The sequence below is a fragment of the Tasmannia lanceolata genome, unplaced genomic scaffold (assembly GCF_043159265.1).
Source record: "Tasmannia lanceolata isolate RefF3 unplaced genomic scaffold, GAP_Taslan_0.1 ptg000006l, whole genome shotgun sequence".
Classification (NCBI taxonomy): domain Eukaryota; kingdom Viridiplantae; phylum Streptophyta; class Magnoliopsida; order Canellales; family Winteraceae; genus Tasmannia; species Tasmannia lanceolata.
In genome coordinates this window covers 36,907,704-36,926,447 of record NW_027518683.1, presented here as the reverse complement: position 1 = coordinate 36,926,447, position 18,744 = coordinate 36,907,704, and the positions used below count along the sequence as shown (strand labels likewise).

At 37.4% G+C, this 18,744-nt stretch overlaps 1 long non-coding RNA gene across 1 annotated transcript; it reads right to left on the bottom strand.

The window, feature by feature from the left end:
• Positions 1-665: 665 nt before the first annotated feature.
• LOC143878580 (uncharacterized) lies at positions 666-6,838 on the bottom strand. The gene is made up of 2 exons (XR_013251024.1): positions 5,458-6,838; positions 666-2,195 (listed from the first exon to the last, which is right to left on the bottom strand). It is a non-coding gene; the product is annotated as an uncharacterized LOC143878580 (long non-coding RNA).
• Between the last annotated feature and the right edge of the window lie 11,906 nt (positions 6,839-18,744).

The following is an 18,744-nucleotide window of genomic DNA, read 5'->3' as shown; positions in this document are numbered from 1 at the left end:
TATTCAATCTATCTCATCAACTCCATCATCTGGGTCTTGGATTTTCCTAAGGAGTTGTCTTAGAGACTCACTCCCTTCTCCTTTTATCTTTCTCATGCTTTCCTTCTCTTTTGGATACTCTCTTTCTTTCGGACATAAGAACTGTCCCTACTCTCTCAATACTATGACTTGAAATCCCTCCAAAATATACAACCCAAGTGTTTTTTTTGAGGATCAAGTTCTATGAATGCGACTTTGCATCTGAAAGTCTTCTCTTAATGTTTCATTAACTCCATTGGATATCTGATGCTCTTCTCTCTAAGATTTCTGCTTTTGACTACTTGTCTAAAACTGATGGAGTCTTGCCTTGCACCACAACAGGGCATTCACCTGGTTTATCCTTATAGGATCAAGCAAGACCACCCCGAACCCCTCTAAACAAGTTTATCAATTCTTCGCGCTCCTCGGGAGATAAAGTTTTGCCAATCTATCTTTCCCGAGTTTCGGATTTCGATACCACTATCGATAGCTTCGATTTCTTCTTCAAGTGGCTATGCTAGACGCCCTTCCTCTCGTTTGACCATTTTTCAGATCTTGAGGAAAATTTCGTCTGCATTCTCATTCGATAAGGGTTTCTTTAGTTATTTAAACATTAGATCTAAGAGTGAATCATAGAGTATCAAAGATACGAAACCAAATACTTTATTAAATTAAAAAATGTAAGTACATTGATGATTTTTTACGCTTCTCAATGGGCTCTACATTGAATTTAATAGAAGACAAAACACTGACTCTGAATGAACCCGACTGACAAACATGACATTTTTTTGACGTGGCTCAACACAACAGATTTGACAAAAGACTAAACTTTGAGTCAATGAGAAAGACTAAAAGACTCAACAGGCTTAGGACTGACATGGACACAACTAGACCTTCCAACTTCAAATGATAATTGGCATATACTGAACAAAATAAAAAATTTAAAACGCAGGACACTTCTTCGACGGTAATAAACTGGCACTGAAAGTTCACAGGTAGCATGCCTCCCTCCGTGATGGTGATGACTGAGGATTCAACTTTGGTGTATATCATATCAACCTGGCTTAAGCTGATCTTCAATAACTGAAAGTGGTGACGATTTTCCTGGCATATGACCACCCCATCACATCTCAAACTTTGACATTCTCAAGTTTGCAACTGAAGAAATTCATAATTCAAAGGTGGGACGAATGATGATCGTGGGATCTTTAAAAGGCTCAACCGTCGAGATGGCTTTAGTAGCAGGTGAAGAAATTGCAACATGATTAGGCAAAGGATTCAGAGTAGCATTAAACCCGGGCCAAATGGGACGATCCCTATCTATGAGGTCTTGGATCGCAAATCTAAGGGAGTGACAACGATTGGTGACATGACCAGGGCCTTGGTGATATTCACAGTATTCATCCTTGTTATAGACCTTGGAAGAACCTTTGGGGGCGGCTTCGGAACCATAAGTTTCAACTGCCCATCCTTAACAAGTTTTCGGAGAATAACTACTGGAGGTCTCGATAATTGAGTGAACTTCTTCTTGGGTTTACATGCTGGTTCCTCCTTCCCTTTATCAGACTTATGCACGATAGCTTGGGATGCTTGATGGGATGACTCAATACTGCTAATTTTCTTGGAATAAACAACAGGTTTGTTATCATTCTTTGGGTTCTTCACATTCTGTTGATCAAAGGTCAACTTCTCAATCTCTTTAAATAGTTCTTTCACCTTTCCTACGGAAGTAGGAGATGGGAGACACTTCTTTTTCAGCATGTTGCTTATCTTTAGGATCATCAAGACAAGCTGCTACGGCTAGGATAGGAATAAGGGTTACCGGAGGTAATTTATCAACCTCTTTAACAAGTTCTTTCTCCTTTCCTCTTGAAGTGGGAGATGGGAAACACTTCTCTTCAACATGTTCCTTGGCTTTAGAACCATAAATATTTGCTACTACGACTGGGATAGGAACAGGGATCATAAGAGGGTATTTTGGACTACAAAGTCCTCAAAGGTCACAGATTTCTTGTTAGCTCGGTTTTTTAGCTGGTTCACATCCTCCTTCATATTTAATAGCTCTCTATATAGGTTCTTCGTCATTTCTTTTAGGGAATCCACAGATAGCCATTTTGTCTGAGCAGGGTGAGAGGAAACTAGTGCAGCAAATGGGTGAAGTCAATTAGGTTAGACCCCTATCATGGAATTGACAAACACTAATTTTAGTATGAGGCAATCTCATGAAAATGTTATACACAAGTTGAAACAAGAGATAACACAGACACATCCCTCCCTTGGGTAAGAATCAGCAGCACAACAATTGTAAGAAGGGTCATGGTAAGGTAAACACGTGATTTATCGATAATCCTAAATGATAGCGGTCACACTCAAAATATCTTGGGTAAAATCTGGCAGCATGACGGCCTTACAAAAGAATCGTGGTACGGTAAACCCATGGTTTATCAATTACCCTAAAGGATAGAGGTCATACTCAAAATATTTTAGGTAAAATCTGGCAGCATGACGGTGTGGGACCCGATCCCGCGAGAGGAGTGGGGCGCAAGCCGCCACGCTCTCTCTTGGTCTCTCGTACCCACGCGAATGACTTGTGCTTTTTATTATTGATTTTAATTACCCAACCAAGCAGGCAGCAACCAAGCCATAAGGTGCAAACAAACATGCAACCCAGTACCCATAAGGGCAGGGGTAAGCCGCCGAGCCTAGCAATGTGTGATTTAATTCATCTTTTCCGTGAACTTGGGATCACTAAGGCAATCCGAATTCCACACAAAAGAGAGTGACAGAGTCGCCACCTAGATGGGGATCTAGGACCCATAAATGACGAGAAATTTAGACTCGTTACCTGGTTACGAGAATGGAAGGTATGGGAAGTTTACCACCACATGCACCATTCCTGCTCGATAATCGGTCTTCAATTCCAAAAGTTAACTCTCTTGAATTTCTTTTAAATGGCTCATTTAACTCTATATTAATGTGCGAACTACGTGACATGCATCATAAGATCTAATTTTAATGTATTCCCTAATGTGTATCTTGATTTTCTTAATTTGTTAGGATTCAATCTATGTGAATATTCTCCTAAAATGCTAATTTGAGGGAAATCCTATATATTTTAATTAAGAATTTATAAAAAAAACTAATATACAAAACCCCACCATTTGTGTGTGGGACCGACTCGTGATTGGTATGCCATCAAGCATCCATGCTGCCTACGTACCCAAGCTTCACTCGGATCAGAGTCGACGTAGTTCGGTGCACCTAAACTAAGCTACTTATGCCTAACTCATCTAGGACACAGATCTAGATTGGATGGACTGTTTCAACAGTTTAAGAGAGATTATTTAGCTCAAGTGAAATAGCTTTTATTATCCTATGACTTCATCTAAGATGCTATATGGCCCTAGCTAAGTGCAAGATGTCCATTCGACTAATGCATGTTAACCTACATCCTAGGTAACTAGGCCAGTCCTATGGGAAAAGTTGGGTAACTAGTGTAACTAGATCTATGGCACGGTTGCTATCCATAGCAAACGGCCGTGATGAGGCTGGACTCCTAACTCTAGGACTCCCTAAAACCTAGGACACGACGTTACGTAAGTGTTCCTAAAGGGGCCCTAAAGGTTCCTATGAAATTTTGAATCCAAAAGCTCTTAGGAATTTCGAGTTCTTTTTGGGTTTGTTGAGTCTTTTAAAGTTTTCTTGAAGCTTTTAGTTGTTTGAGAGTTTTTATGTGTGTTTGGTGTCTTTTTTAGGTTGTTTATTTATAAGGCTTTAGTTTCACCTGCAACTTTTATTGGCCTTTTGGTTAATGGCTTTTAACGGATTTAGATTAGTGGTTTTTAAATGGGTAAATCTAAGATTTGTGATTTTTAGGTTGGATGTATTTTAAATTAATGTCTTTTATTTTTGGTTTAGAGAATGATATTAACACAACCATGTTTTGACAATTGCACAAATTCGACAAAACCTTAACCATTTAAATATTTATCAAATGCAGCCTACTAAAACTGTCATAACTGTTTAACAATTTAGCCAAATTTAACGTACGAATATGCGTTGGAAAGATATTTCAAAGGGCTTCAACTTTGTAGTCTACTATTTTCTGTGAATTTGTGGCTTAGTAGTTCGAAATTGTGCTACAAGCAAAAGGACAGCAACATTAAACTGGAAATGCCTAAAGTTGTGCTGCAACCATTTTGGGTATAACGTTTTAACCGCTCGTCCTCTGATCAAGAAAAAATACTCGTTGGAAACGGCACAAAAATATCTACAACTTTGTAGTTGACCATTTTCCACGATTCTACTGTTTAGAGGTTGAAAAATCTGTTTAAAGACAAGCAGCTAGCGCTATGACTAGAATGATATTGGAACTACCACGTTTTGTCTTATTACTTTTTGTCTTTTAATGATTAATGGGCTGTGATTATTTCATTCTAATGAGCTATTTGGGAATGGATTTTGGGTTCCAAGCGGGCTGTTTGGGAATTGATTTTGCTTTCTAAACAGGGTGTTTGGGACTGGATTTTGCTTTCCAAACAGGGTGTTTGGGACTGGATTTTACTTTCCAAACAGGGTGTTTAGGACTGGATTTTACTTTCCAAACAGGGTGTTTGGGACTGGATTTTGCTTTCCAAACAGGGTGTTTGGGACTGGATTTTATCTGTTTTCGAATTGGAATGTGAATAACATTAGGTTTTACATTTTTTTATCTTGAGAATTAATTTTAAGAGAAAATGGTTCCTACACATATGTGTAGATAAGTTATCTACACACTAGCTTAAAATACAGTGGGGGCCACATTATTTGGGTGATCCAAACCAATCATTTTTAAGGCCCTCACATAGATAGGGTGTCCACAAAAAATCAGATCCATAGGATCATCCTAACCATTCGAACTATGGAGGCAAAAAATGAACTAATTTGTGAAGGTTTAAAGACATCCATTTTACCTCCACAAATCGTAGGGTTGGGATGATCCTATGGATCTGATTTTTTGTAGACACCCTATCTATGTGAGGGCCTTTAAAATGGATGGCTTGGATCACCTAAACAATGTGGGCCCCCACTGTATTTTAAGCTAGTGTGTAGAGAACTCTCTACACATATGTGTAGGAACCGTTTTCTCTAATTTTAAAGTAGCTTTCATAGTTTTGCCCAAAAAGAACCCAAAATTCTTAGAGCTCAAGACCAAAAAAATTTCTCCTAATTCCTAAGTATGCAATCGTAATTGGATGTAATTAAATAAGAAAAAGAAATAAGGACATATGACTAACAAATCCAAAGAGGCTTGATCATGCAAAATTTAAACATAAAAACAGAAATTAAAAAGGGAAATATATAATAAAAAAAAACTAGAATTCCTAAAACATGCAAGCATAACAACATCCCTAAACATGTGATTATAGAAAAAGAAAATAAAAAGGAATAATGACATACCTTTTCGAGAAATTCAATCAAATTATGATTTGACCACCAATGTATTCTTCAAGATTAGAATCCAAATACCGAAGCTCCTCCAAGAGTAGAATTCATCCACCAATATCACTTTAAGAGAGTTCAACAAATGAAATATCAACCAAAGGATTAGGGTCACAAAGGTAATCTGTGACCAAGCACTGAGGCAAGTAGGTGTCCGGCCACAAAATTTTCTAGTCCAAAACGGTAGTTCGACCAACTAAGGAGGAGGAGATAAGATAGAATTTTCTTTTTAAAGAGAAAGTGAGTGCACTGATGAGATATGAGAGTTGAAAAAGAGATGGGATAAGAGATGAGAGAAGATGTGAAGGACTGAGGTGTGAGATTAGATGTAGCTATCAAAGTAGTGAATCCGACCCAGTTTCACCTATTGACAAGGAACCCAACGGAATCCAAGCAAGAGATATTTTATGCCAAGAAAACACAGCAAAAAAAAAAAGAGATGGAGTCGTCCCCTTTTCTCTGATTTTCTATTCTCCCACCCCTCCCAAAAAAAAAAAACACCTCTTCTCTCTTTAAGTGTGTTCATCTCTCTCAAAGGTTCTTCATAAAAAGGATTCTTGAATTTTCTTTTCTTCTTCAACAAATCACACATCAAGGATTTTTGGGGTGTTCTTTGGATTTTCTTCATCATATAAAAGGGTGCGACAAAGCGTATACCTCGGATCTATGCACCCTAGAGACAAGGAGCGCGATCAACGGTAGGATATTTATCTTTGTAATATCAAAAGTAGAAAAGCATGCTAGGATTTTACTTTTGATAGATCAAATCAATCAATTATTCCTTGAAATTCCAGTATGTTATAATATAGATTATAAGTTTTCAAAATCCAAAATGTCTCCAAAAAATTAATTTTCCTTCATTTAATAATGATTTTCTTTCGTTTTTTATTTAATATGGATTTAAATAAGATTATCAAAGCAAGTGTTTGAAAACGTGGGTTTCTTTAAAAACTGATATTTTTTTAGATTTCTATAAAATAAAGTACTAGTGAAAACTTAATTTCCAATCGCGGTTTGGCCGTTTTAATTTTCATTCTATTTTTCAAAAAATAACCCCGAAAGGGGTTATTTCTTGATGAACGAAGCCAAAAGTAGATCAAACCATTTCCAAAATTTGTGAAATCTTATTTCCAAACCAATGTTTTGATTTCCAGACCGCCTAAAAAGTTTTGGATTTTTTTGAATTTTTTTAATCCGGTTTTAAATTATTTTAAATTTCGGTCATTTTTAATAAATATCAAAAGATTTTAAAAATTGATGAACCTCTCCAGAATTAATGTTCAATAATAAATTAAATTTCTCATGAAATTTTTTTTGAAAAAATGTTTTTTTATTTGTTTTCTAATCGCTTCTTCTTTTTAAGTGTCGTAATTCTTTTTTATATTAAATTAATGAAATTTTGAATCTTTTCCCTACAAACCAATAGTTTAGGCCATTAGAAGGTTAGTGAAAAAATTTTAAAATATTTTACAAAGGTTTAATATGATTTCACAATTTTCTTTTAAAAAAAGGGGTTTTAATTTCTAGGAAACGAAATTCCCTTTTTATTCAAAAATCAATTTTATGGAGAAACATTAATTATTAGGTCTTAAAATTTTGACAGTAAATCATATAGCATATTTAATATCTACTGGAATTTGTACATGATTTTAGGATACCATTTAATTTACTTGTTAATTGATTCATTGATTTTATCTAAATTTTCTATGAATTTTAATTGGCATCAACTCTTGATAAACACCTTGAAATTTTGACAGTAGTTTAATACCATGATTCCATCTATACTGTAACATTTTTACTTGATTTGAGATTCGTATGCTATGAGTTAATTAGTTAATTTGCAATCTGACCTAAATTTTAGAAATTCAGAAATTCAGAAATTGATAGCAAAACTTATTCCAAATTCATGAAACTTTTCCAGTAGTCTAAACTCATTTATATCTTGTTACTGAAAAAGTTGCAATGAATTTAGAGTTCGATTGCGTAGGGTTACTGTGTAATCCTAGCAATCTGGTCTTAATGTTAATAAATCACAACTTAATAGCAAATCAACACAAAGTCAGTGAAAACTTTCAGAAAACCCTAATTTTTTATCATATATTTAACCTTAATATTGTTTGAAACAGAAACTCTAGAGGTTATAGATTCCCTTTGTAAATTGACTATGCTGTGACAGTTTAACTGCCGATATCGCATTCATAATCGTATACTAATTGTGATCGTTCCTGTATAATTTGAGCACGTAAATTATAGTGTGTTGTTGGCTCCGAGGTCCACTGTCCACGGAAATCCTGAGAATCATGCCAGGCAATAATATACTATAATTTATGTCTTAAATTATACAAGGATTGACATCACGATGCCCTTCCATGGATGCTACTCAAGGCTGAAATTTGCCAACCATAGAGCCTTTGGTATTCCTTAGATGTTAGGAATCGAAAATCTTTGAAAAATTGAAAATTATTTACTTAAGAAATTAAGATCATTTAATCAGTGCTTTTCGAACCGTTGAATAACGGTATCTCTTCGTAAGGACCTTTAGAACCAATGAGGAACACTTACCTCGCGTTGTGTCCTAGGTTTTAGGGTGTCCTAGAGTTAGGGAGTTCAACCTCATCACAACTGATTGCTATTATTAGCAATTGAGTCATAGACCTAGTTACACTAATTACCCAATTTTTCCATAAGACGGGCCTAGTTACCTAGGATATAGGTTAACCTGCATTAGTCAAAGGGACGTCTTGCACTTAGGTAGGACTATGTAGCATCTTAGATGAAATCCTAGGATAATTAAATCTTCAACTTGAAATAAATAATTTCTCTTAAAACTGTTGAAACAGTCAATCCAGTCTAGATCGGTGTCCTAGAGGAGTTAGGCATAAGTAGCTTAGTTTAGGTGCACCGAACTACGATCGACTCTGATTCCACTGAGGCTGGGATACGTAGGCAACTTGAATACTTGAGTGGCATACCAAGCCCGAGTCGGCTCCACACATAAGTGGTGGGGTTTTCTATATTAATCATTAAATTAAAAGTAATTAAATCACTTAGGACTTTGCATGAAATTAGAATTTTAGGAGAACTTTCAGTTAGACTGAATTCAAACAAATTAAGAAAATCAAGATACACATTTAGGAATTACATTAAAATTAGATCTTAGGATGTATGTCACGTAGTTCGCACATTAATATAGAGTTAAATGAGCCATTTAAAAGAAATTCAAAAGAGTTAACTTTTGAAATTGAAGACCGATTATCGGGCAGGAATGGTGCATGTGGTGGTAACTCCTCATACCTTCCATTCTCGTAACCAGGTAACGAGTCTAGATTTCTGATCAATTATGGGTCCTAGATCCCTAATCTAGGTGGCGACTCTGTCACTCTTTTGCGTGGAATTCAGATTGCCTTAGTGATCCCAAGTTCACGGAAAAGATGAATTAAATCACACCTTGCTAGGCTCGGCGGCTTACCCCTGCCCTTATGGGTATTGGGTTGCACGTTTGTTTTCACCCTAGGGCTTAGTTGCTCCCTGCTTGGTTGGGTAATTGAAATCAATAATAAAAAGCACACGCCATTCGCGTGGGTACGAGAGACCAAGAGAGAGCGCGACGGCTCGCACCCCACCCATCTCGCGGGATCGGGTCCCACAGTTTGGCGACTCTGCTGGGGATCACCTAACTTCATTAAAATTTCAAAAGATAATTCGTTTGAATTTATTTTAACTGGCTCATAAAAAACTTTATCGTATATCTTATACTTGTTAGATTAGTTTGTATGTTTTATTTTCTCATCACATTTTACTCAAATTTAATCTAACAAAACCTATAGGCATCATAGATTGCGCAAACTTATTGCACACACTTACATCACTTGCATCTAAACCCTTGCATCTCACATGCACACACGTCCTATTTTAGGAACCCGGAGTGTTATCTAGCATGGTTGACTGGGATTTCATCACCCGGTGCCTCTGTGCTAGAGAAGCATTCCACTCTTAGCCTACCTTTATGGTGCGTAAACAGATCCCTTGTTCACGTACTGATACGCCGGACACTGGTACAGTATATTGAGCACGGATTCGCGCTAAGGGAACTCTTGGCCTTACCCCTAGATTACCCCACACATGCATATAGTATACGAACACACGTGCATCACGTGTGTGAGCTTAGATTAGGATATCTTATTCAATGGTGTCTAGATTATGCCGTAGTCCATGTTACAATGGCTACGATCGGTTCTTAGGAACACTAACAAAGTCTTGAGTCGAGATCCTCTCTCCACTCCGCTAGATTAGGATTAGGGTTTGATGTCTTCAAGTAACACTGTTAAAATGTACGAAGATTAAAAAACTTTCCCTTTGAGATTAGGATATAAATTCCATCTTGCCTAAGATCCCATAGGATTAGCCATTCCTGATCTACCCGTTGAAAGCAATCCTATGCAATCTCATCTTTTGATCATGTGTCTATCATTCGCCTCTTGTGGGATTCGATTATGTTTTCATTCCCTTTCTCAATTGGCAGGAATTGTGTCTCAATCATTTGATTGTGCAATCTTGATGATCTGATCGTACTTGTACCCTTAGTCTCTTCTTACTCTAAGGGCAACCTTTTTCAAGAATATTTTGCTAAGTCCTTCAGAGTTCACTCTCATGATCCTTGAACTAGGGGCATTTCCTTATACGATTTTGTCATCATTGTCATGTTTTGGTCCTTTAGGATTCATCTTATTGTCCCAATTACTTGCTTACTCCATAATCTTTTTCAGTCATTGAGAAGAAACACTCCATGAATGTCAAGCTCATATACCTTGGGTTCATTGTTTCCATGACAGGAAGTTGGCACCATAGCTAAGTCTACCACTCCTTGGGTTCGGACTTCTTCACGGTTGGAGAGGAAATCTGTCTCTCCACCACCCTCTGTGAGAACTCCAGCGTCCCCTTCTTTCTCCTCACCCATGGCAGAAAACCAAGAGAATCCTCCGCTTGCTACTGTTGCTGAAACTCTTGCCTTAGTTCTCCAGCAATTACAAGAGATCAAAGATGAAAATCAGGCCATCAAAGCCCAACTTGCTGAGAAACTCGGGCCATCGCCTTCCAGTTCTAAAAGGTAAAGAGCCTATGCACCATACAACTACTTCTGCAGCACCAGCCCAGCCAATGTTCATCCCTATCCCAGATAAAATTGAAGAAGAGTTTGAGAAAAAGCAGTACAACGAAAATCACAGTAAACTTCCTCAATCGATGGTTGATAGGTCGGTTATGGAAAAATTGGACAGTCTTACCAAGCAGGTTCAAGATATGCACTGTCAAGATCAAGGAGGTTTCAATCCGAGTGACCTCACATTGTTCCCTGAAGTCCGTCTCCCGACAAACTTCCAGATGCTAGACTTCGACAAATACGACGGCATTGGTTGTCCCATCACTCACTTGCAGATGTTTACCATCATGTGTCAGCCTCAAGGCCTATCTCCCGAGCAAATGGCCCAACTATTCTCTGTTTTCCTCACTAAAGTTACTAGAAGATGGTTCATGGTCTTAGACAAAACCCGTTATAAGACATGGAAAGACATAGGGGAACAATTTATCAAACAGTTCAAGTATGATGATGGCACCGAGATCACTAAAAAAGATCTGCAGAGGACCAAACAAGATACGAAGGAGTCTTTCCTAACTTTTGTGAAAGGATGGAGAAGGTTAGCGGCGCAGATGATGGAGCGCCCTTCTGAAGAAGAACATGTCCAGATGATTATGAAGAATATATCCTCTCAGCTCTAATATCACATGTCTCTCCAATATTAGCCGGATTTCAAACACTTCATCGTAGCAGGCACACAGATTGAGGAAGCTATGGCTCAAGGAGTATTTAACCGAAGTAACCCGAATACCAGAGAATTCAGGAAGCCTCCATCAGCTGAAATTAATAACCTTTCCCGCTCCAAGCCTCAGCCTCCAAAACCTCAGAACCCCATGGTGATGGACTATACCCAACCTGCTCCTGCACCTCGACCACAGGCCCAGACAGAATTTACCCCTCTCCCTCTTCCACCATCTGAGATACTCAAGGAGTGTCCAGCCTCAGGTCGCATAACCCTAACAGACATTAGGGCTCCTCCCAATCCCTTGCCAGCAAATTGGAGAGTAGATCAACATTGCGAATACCATAGAAATTCTGGCCATCTCACTGATAATTGCATTGCCCTAAAATTCAAAATCCAAAGGTTGCTCGACAATAGAGGCCTTGTGTTCGAGCCAAGACCCAATGCTACCAATAATCCATTACCTGGTCATGAAAACCCTGCTGCTGCTGTCAATGCTATAACCATAGGAGACCCAAATTTTGATCCTCTCACTCTTATCTGTGCCTTAGAACCTACCTCTGAACATCTGGGTCAGATCCTTTTGAAGAAGAAGAAGATACAGGCAGTGAAGATATTCTAGTAGCTGCTACCCTGATGTGAACCAGCCTTCGCCGAGCCTCCAAAGCTAGACAGTTGCAGCGGTTAAAGTTTTAGTCATTTACTATTTTATGTTGAGTCAGTCATCATGGTCAGTACAATTGTTGAGTCCGGTCTTACAGTTCAAGGTCAATGCCTAGTCCAGGCAAGTTATCTTTTGCTTTTCTTTTTATTTAGAGTTGTGAATCCTGAGCATGTTCAGGATAGGTCGTCAGATGTAATAGCTTTTTCTTTAAATAAAATTTCAGTCCCAATAGTTCATTTGTGTCTGTTTCTTAAGTATACTTCTGATCTTAAAGTAAGACTCCCTCCTCAAATGAGGATAAAATTGACGAAACTCCACTTAAGTCACAGCAATTACTTGAACAAGAGGAGGAGCGCCAATCCCAACCTTTCAAAGATGAAATTGAAGTGATAAACATTGGCACTGAAACTTTGATTCAGTGAATGCCGATTGAAAATACATTACCCTCTAAAGAGTGTGAGGAATTGATAAACCTATTTCGAGAATAAAGAGATGGTCCAGTAAGCGCTACCATTAATGCCAAGAGAAAGACCTAGATAGAAGGTTCAAGAAAGAATAAACGAAGTGAATGTCACATACTATACAAGGGGCATGGATTGGAAACAACTTCCATATCTCCAGTCAATGGCCCCGGTCACAGGTTTCACCAGTGAGAATGTAAACCCATCAAATTCAATATGAAAAGTGCAAGAGAAATCATCTCAGAGCGATCATCAAAATGTCAAGGGCCACCGATTCAATGATGAAATGATGTCCAAAAACCAGTATGCACTCTCAAAGTCAAATAACTTATCAATATCCAGAAGGAAGAAGAATCATTATCTCTTACGGGAAATGCCATCAAACTCTGTGAAAAAAAAAGGAAAAAAAATAATCAGTACCAAATGGACTCTAGTAACCTAGATCGATTCTCAATCTGACCATCGGAAGGCCTCCTTTGGCCGAATAAATCCCAAAATCATAACCCAGCATCAAACGAATACCGGTTTGCAAACCCTTCGAACCTGAATGAAATTTTCTTCAAAACTCATCAAACTAGGGGCATCCGCCCGAAAATATGCTAAGCCTGATCCCTACATTGGGGTACGTAGGCAGCTCGGTAAAACCGAGTTCGGTCATTTCAAAAGAAAAGAAATTCAATCGTTCCAGAAAAAAAAGAGGGACAAGTTCCAAAAGAAGAGAAGTCAATCATTCCAGAAAGAAAGAAAAAAAGAAAAATCAATTAACCTTCAAACAATTTATCTTCAAACTAGGGGCATCCGCCCTGAACTACGCACGACCTGATTCCTACCCTGGGATACGTAGGCAACCTGTTCACAGGTTCGGTCGAAATCTTTGTTGAACCTTAAGCCATTCTTTGAAAAGTCATATCCTACCTAGAAAGTCCTTCCGGTGTTCATAATTAATGATCTAGGTCCCGAAACACAAAAAGTGAAAAAGAAAAAAAAAGAACGGAGTTTGAAGATCTGCTAGACTGAAAACCTGAAAGGGCGGTCTAGGCAAAATTTAAGATCATTCCCCTGGTAAGTTGAAAATCCGAAAGGGCGGCTTAGGCAAAAGCTAAGGGGATAGCCTGCTGGATCGAAAACCTAGAAAGGTGGTTCAGGTAAAGTTAAGGCTAACACGGTCTGCCAAGTTAAAAACCGCGAAGAGGTGACTTGGTCACGGTAAGAGAATCATTGTAAGAAGGCTACAACCGGTATCAAGACTGAAGATCAATAGAAGTTCAGGCAAATTCAAGTGCCATCCTCAAAACTAGGGGCATTGAAGCTAAGCAATCTTAGGAGTCGTAATTAAATCCTTGAGGCATTACTGTTTTAAGGAAAAAATCCAGTGTTTACCAATTGGGAAACTATTCCTCAAAAGAATAGACTTACCAAACAAAATATTAACTAAGTCAGAAGCATGACTCTATTTGTTAGTATAGTCAGTCAATCTTTGTTATTCTAAGTTCACTCCTTCAGAGCTCCTCAATCCTTTGAGTAGTGCCTTTTATCTAAGTTTTCTCTTTAGAAAGAGTCAATTGTCGTCCTTATGTCCGAATGATGCAGCTGTCTCGGTAAAGGAGGCCTGGCCTCGTCAGCTCTCTGCGATTGTACCTGAAAGAGCTCGAGAATCTAGTCAAATAGCTTCATTTCAAAGAAGATCAACTCAGAAGAATTCAGAAGTAGAAACATCAGAAAGCCCAGTTCTAGTAAGAAGATCATACCCTAGGAAGGCACCTTAAGCTTGGAAGAACCTCAGATGCAATGGTGGTTGAGCCAATTTCTTAGAAAGATGAACCATTAAAATTCAGAATTTCCTTCAGTTAGTTAAATACTATCCTGGTCAAGAAATGTTTATCTAAACACCTGTCAAGAGGCAAATACCACTTTTCATGTTAGTATCTAAGAGAGCCATTGTTCTGGATTACCAATTTCAAGTATTTAGATCAAGGTTTCAGTTATCAAAATTCCCAGAAGACAAGACCAACAGTCTCTTTGCGAAAAATCTTGTTGAAGCTTCATGAAAGTGTTCCTAAACCATTCTCGTTAGTCATGCTTCTTCATTCCTAAGGTTTGTCGTATCATCATTCGTCAAAGTCTTAGTTTCCAATATCTTTATCGGCACAATCTCTATTATCCTTGATTTCATTGAGTTCAAAAAATCTAAAATTCATCAAATCCAATCTTACGTCAAATTCAAATTCATGAAAAATTTCTAAATTCTTCGTTGTTGAATTCATCAATCGAAGCTATCTTGTTTCTTTGAGCCCGTTTGTGAACGGTGTCTCATTTTTCGAGTCCATTTGGGAATGGTCTCTTATCTTCTTCGAACCCGTTTGGAAACGATATCACATTTTTTGAATCCATTTGGGAATGGTCTCTTATCTTCGAGCCCGTTTGGGAACGGTGTCTCATTTTTCGAGTCCATTTGTGAATGGCCTCATATCCTCTTTGAGCCCGTTTGTGAACGGTATCTCATTTTCTGAGTCCATTTGTGAATGGTCTCATGTCCTCCTTGAGCCCGTTTGTGAACGGTGTCACATTTCCCGAATCCATTTGTGAATGGTCTCTTATCCTCTTTGAGCCCGTTTGTAGACGGTGTCTCATTTTCCGAGTCCATTTGTGAATGGCCTCATATCCTCTTTGAGCCCGTTTGTGAACTATATCTCATTTTCGGAGTCCATTTGTGAATGGTCTCATGTCCTCCTTGAGCCCGTTTGTGAACGGTGTTTCATTTCCCGAGTCCATTTGTGAATGGTCTCTTATCCTCTTTGAGCCTGTTTGTGAACGGTGTCTCATTTTTCGAGTCATTTTGTGAATGGTCTCTTATCCTCTTTGAGCCCGTTTGTGAACGGTGTCTCATTTTCAAAGTCCATTTGTGAATGGTCTCATGTCCTCCTTGGGCCCGTTTGTGAACGGTGTCTCATTTTTCGAATCCATTTGTGAATGGTCTCTTATCCTCTTTGAGCCCGTTTGTGAACGGTGTCTCATTTTCCGAGTCCATTTATGAATGGTCTCTTTGAACCCTTTTTTTAACGGTGTCTCATTTTTGAAGTCCATTTGTGAATGGCCTCATATCCTCTTTGAGCCTGTTTGTTAACTGTGTCTTGTTTTCCAAGTCCATTTGTGAATGGTCTCTTATCCTCCTTGAGCCCGCTTGTGAACGGTGTCTCATTTTCTTCTAAAAACTGTTTGAGAACGATCTTTGTTCCTTCTCTTCAAAAGTCATTCGAAAATGATATCTCATTCGCTCATTGCCTGTTTGTGAACAGCACCGCATTGGGATTCTTTTTCATTCTAAGTTGCTTGATTTTCGCTCTTAGATTGGATTCATTTCTTCATTTATTCTGAACTACCATCTCATGGTAGCAAGAATAAATGATTCTTTATTACATTTCAATTCTAGGACTTTGTTTAGGGTCTTGCATTAGGTAGTATATGTTTGCGTCTAGGTTGCATTTTGTCTAGAGTCCTTTGTTGATTAAAGCTGCGCAAAATGGCTCTGTCACTTTTGCTTTGGTATTCGATGACTACGTCATCTCTACCAAAGAGGGGCATCTGTAGACACCCCCATTTTGCTATACTTTAAAAACCAAAAGATTCGGTAGTTTATCAAGTCTCGAGTCCGCATTCCACTTAGGATTAGGCATCTGTGCATTTTAGGGTAGATTTCGCCTCGTTGAAGGAATTCTGAAGTTGATTCGCGATCCTAAAGGTTTCTAGGGTATTCCAATGGTATCTAGAAGATGAAAATTCAAGTTTCCAACCAACTGAAAAAATCTGTTATTTTTAGAATTTTTGGGGTTTCCCTCATTTTCGCCCATTTTTACACTACAGGGGTATTTTGGTCATTCCCGGTGTGTCTCGGTTGACCCTCGAGTTATATTTGAGAAAGCTTGAGTGATTTTACAAATTTTGAAAAAGCTGCTATTTTTAGAAACTCATGGGGCTTCCACATTTTCATCATCTTATGGATATTTCAATCATTTCTCATATATCCAAAACCATCTCGAGGGTACGGCTGATGGATTATGAGTAATTTCGTAAGATTTGGAAAACCTGCTAAATTTAGATCTCTCAAGATTTTCTCTTAGTCTTGCACTTCGGGGGTATTTTAGACATTTCCAACATATCATATTTGGTCCATAAGTTGTGTCTAAGAAATCTTGAGTCCGTTCATAAATTTTCGGAAATCTGCTATTTTTGGAATTTCTCAGGGTTTTCCCTAGTCTCGCCAAATTCTAGCACCTCGGGGTAATTTGGTCTTTTCCTGTGTAATTCTTTTGATCCCCGAAATATGTCTGAGAGATTATGAATGATTTCCTAAATTTTGAAAAACCTGCTAAATTTTGAATTTCTCAGGGATTTCGCTTAATTTGGAAATTCTAAGTGTTGAGGGCATTTTGGGTATTTTCAGGGGATACCAAATGATCCTGTTTAATATTGCTCACCGAAAGGATCCAATTTTAAAAGTTTCTATTTTTTAAGTTTGATCACAAAGACTTTTCATTTTTAATTTTTCCCTTTAGGGGTGAACCAATCTGAGGGTATTTTGGTCGCATTTGGATGTCTAACAGTCAAATAGGAGCATTTTGGTCCGAAAAGTTGTTTTCCAAAAAAGATGGTCCGATCATGTGTGAGGGATGCACCATAAATGTCAAATGGGTTGGGTCCATATATAGAATGTTGAATTTAGAAAGATTTTATTGAATTTTACGGAAAAACCCAATACCCGTGTGAAAATGGCCCATTGGTCTAAAGCCCGCAAAGATGGAGCTCATGTGGGTTCACAATGGTGACATCATATTTGTTAAAAGAAAATTAAAAAGAATAAAAAAAGAAAAGAGGAATGATTGCTTAAAAAGTTCTCTTCCAAAGAAGCAATGTGGAATGAAGAATAGCATGTCTTGATTGACAAGAAATTAAGATTGGAATTAAATCCAATTTAGAAACAAGAAAGAAAGAAAGAAAGTGGGGAAAATTGGAAACAAGCCAAAAATGAAGCTCTCACATTGGAAACTACTATTTCTCTCTTAACCCTAGTTTTTTTGTATAAAAATCAAAGCAAACAATCCTAAGAATGATCCAAAAAAATTCAAATTCGTCATTTTTCTCTCTCCTCCCAAAAAAAAAAAAACATCTTCTCTCTTGAAGTGTGTTCATCTCTCTCAAGGGTTGTTCACAAAAGGGATTCTTGAATTCCCTTTTCTTCTTCAACAAATCACACATCAATGATCTTTGGGGTGTTCTTTGGGTCTTCTTCATCATATAAAATGGTGCGACAAAGCGTATACCTCGGATCTACGCACCCTAGAGACAAGGAGCGCAATCAACGGTAGGATATTTATCTTTGTAATATCAAAAGTAGAAAAGCATGCTAGGATTTTACTTTTCATAGATCAAATCAATGAATTTTTTCTTGAAATTCCAGTATGTTATAATATAGATTATAAGTTTTCAAAATCCAAAATTTCACCAAAAAATTAATTTGCCTCCATTTAGTAATGATTTTCTTTCGTTTTTTATTCAATATGGATTTAAATCGGATTATCAAAGCAAGTGTTTGAAAACGTGAGTTTCTTTAAAAACTGATATTTTTTGGGATTTCTATAAAATAAAATACTACCGAAAACTTAATTTCCAATCGCAGTTTGACCGTTTTAATTTCATTCTATTTTTCATAAAATAACCCCGAAAGGGGTTATTTCTTGATGAACGAAGCCAAAAAGTATATCAAACCATGTCCACAATTTGTGAAATCTTGTTTCCAAACCAACTTTTTGATTTCCAGACCACCCAAAATTTTTTGGATTTTTTGAATTTTTTAATCCTGTTTTAAATTATTTTAAATTTTGGCCATTTTTAATAAATATCAAAAGATTTTTAAAATTGATGAAACTCTCCAGAATTAATGATCAATAATAAATTGAATTTCTCATGAAATGTTTTTTTCAAAAAAAAGTTTTTTTATTTGTTTTCTCATCGCTTCTTCGTTTTAAGTGTCGTAATTCTTTTTCATATTAAATTAATAAAATTTCGAATCTTTTTCCTACAAACCAGTAGTTTAGGCCATTGGAAGGTTAGTGAAAAATGTTCAAAATATTTTACAAAGGTTTAATATGATTTCACAATTTTCTTTTAAAAACTTGGGTTTTAATTCCTAGGAAACGAAATCCCCTTTTTATTAAAAAATGGATTTTATGAAGGAGCATTAATTATTAGGTCTTGAAATTTTGACAGTAATTCATATAACCTATTTTATATCTACTGGAATTTGTAC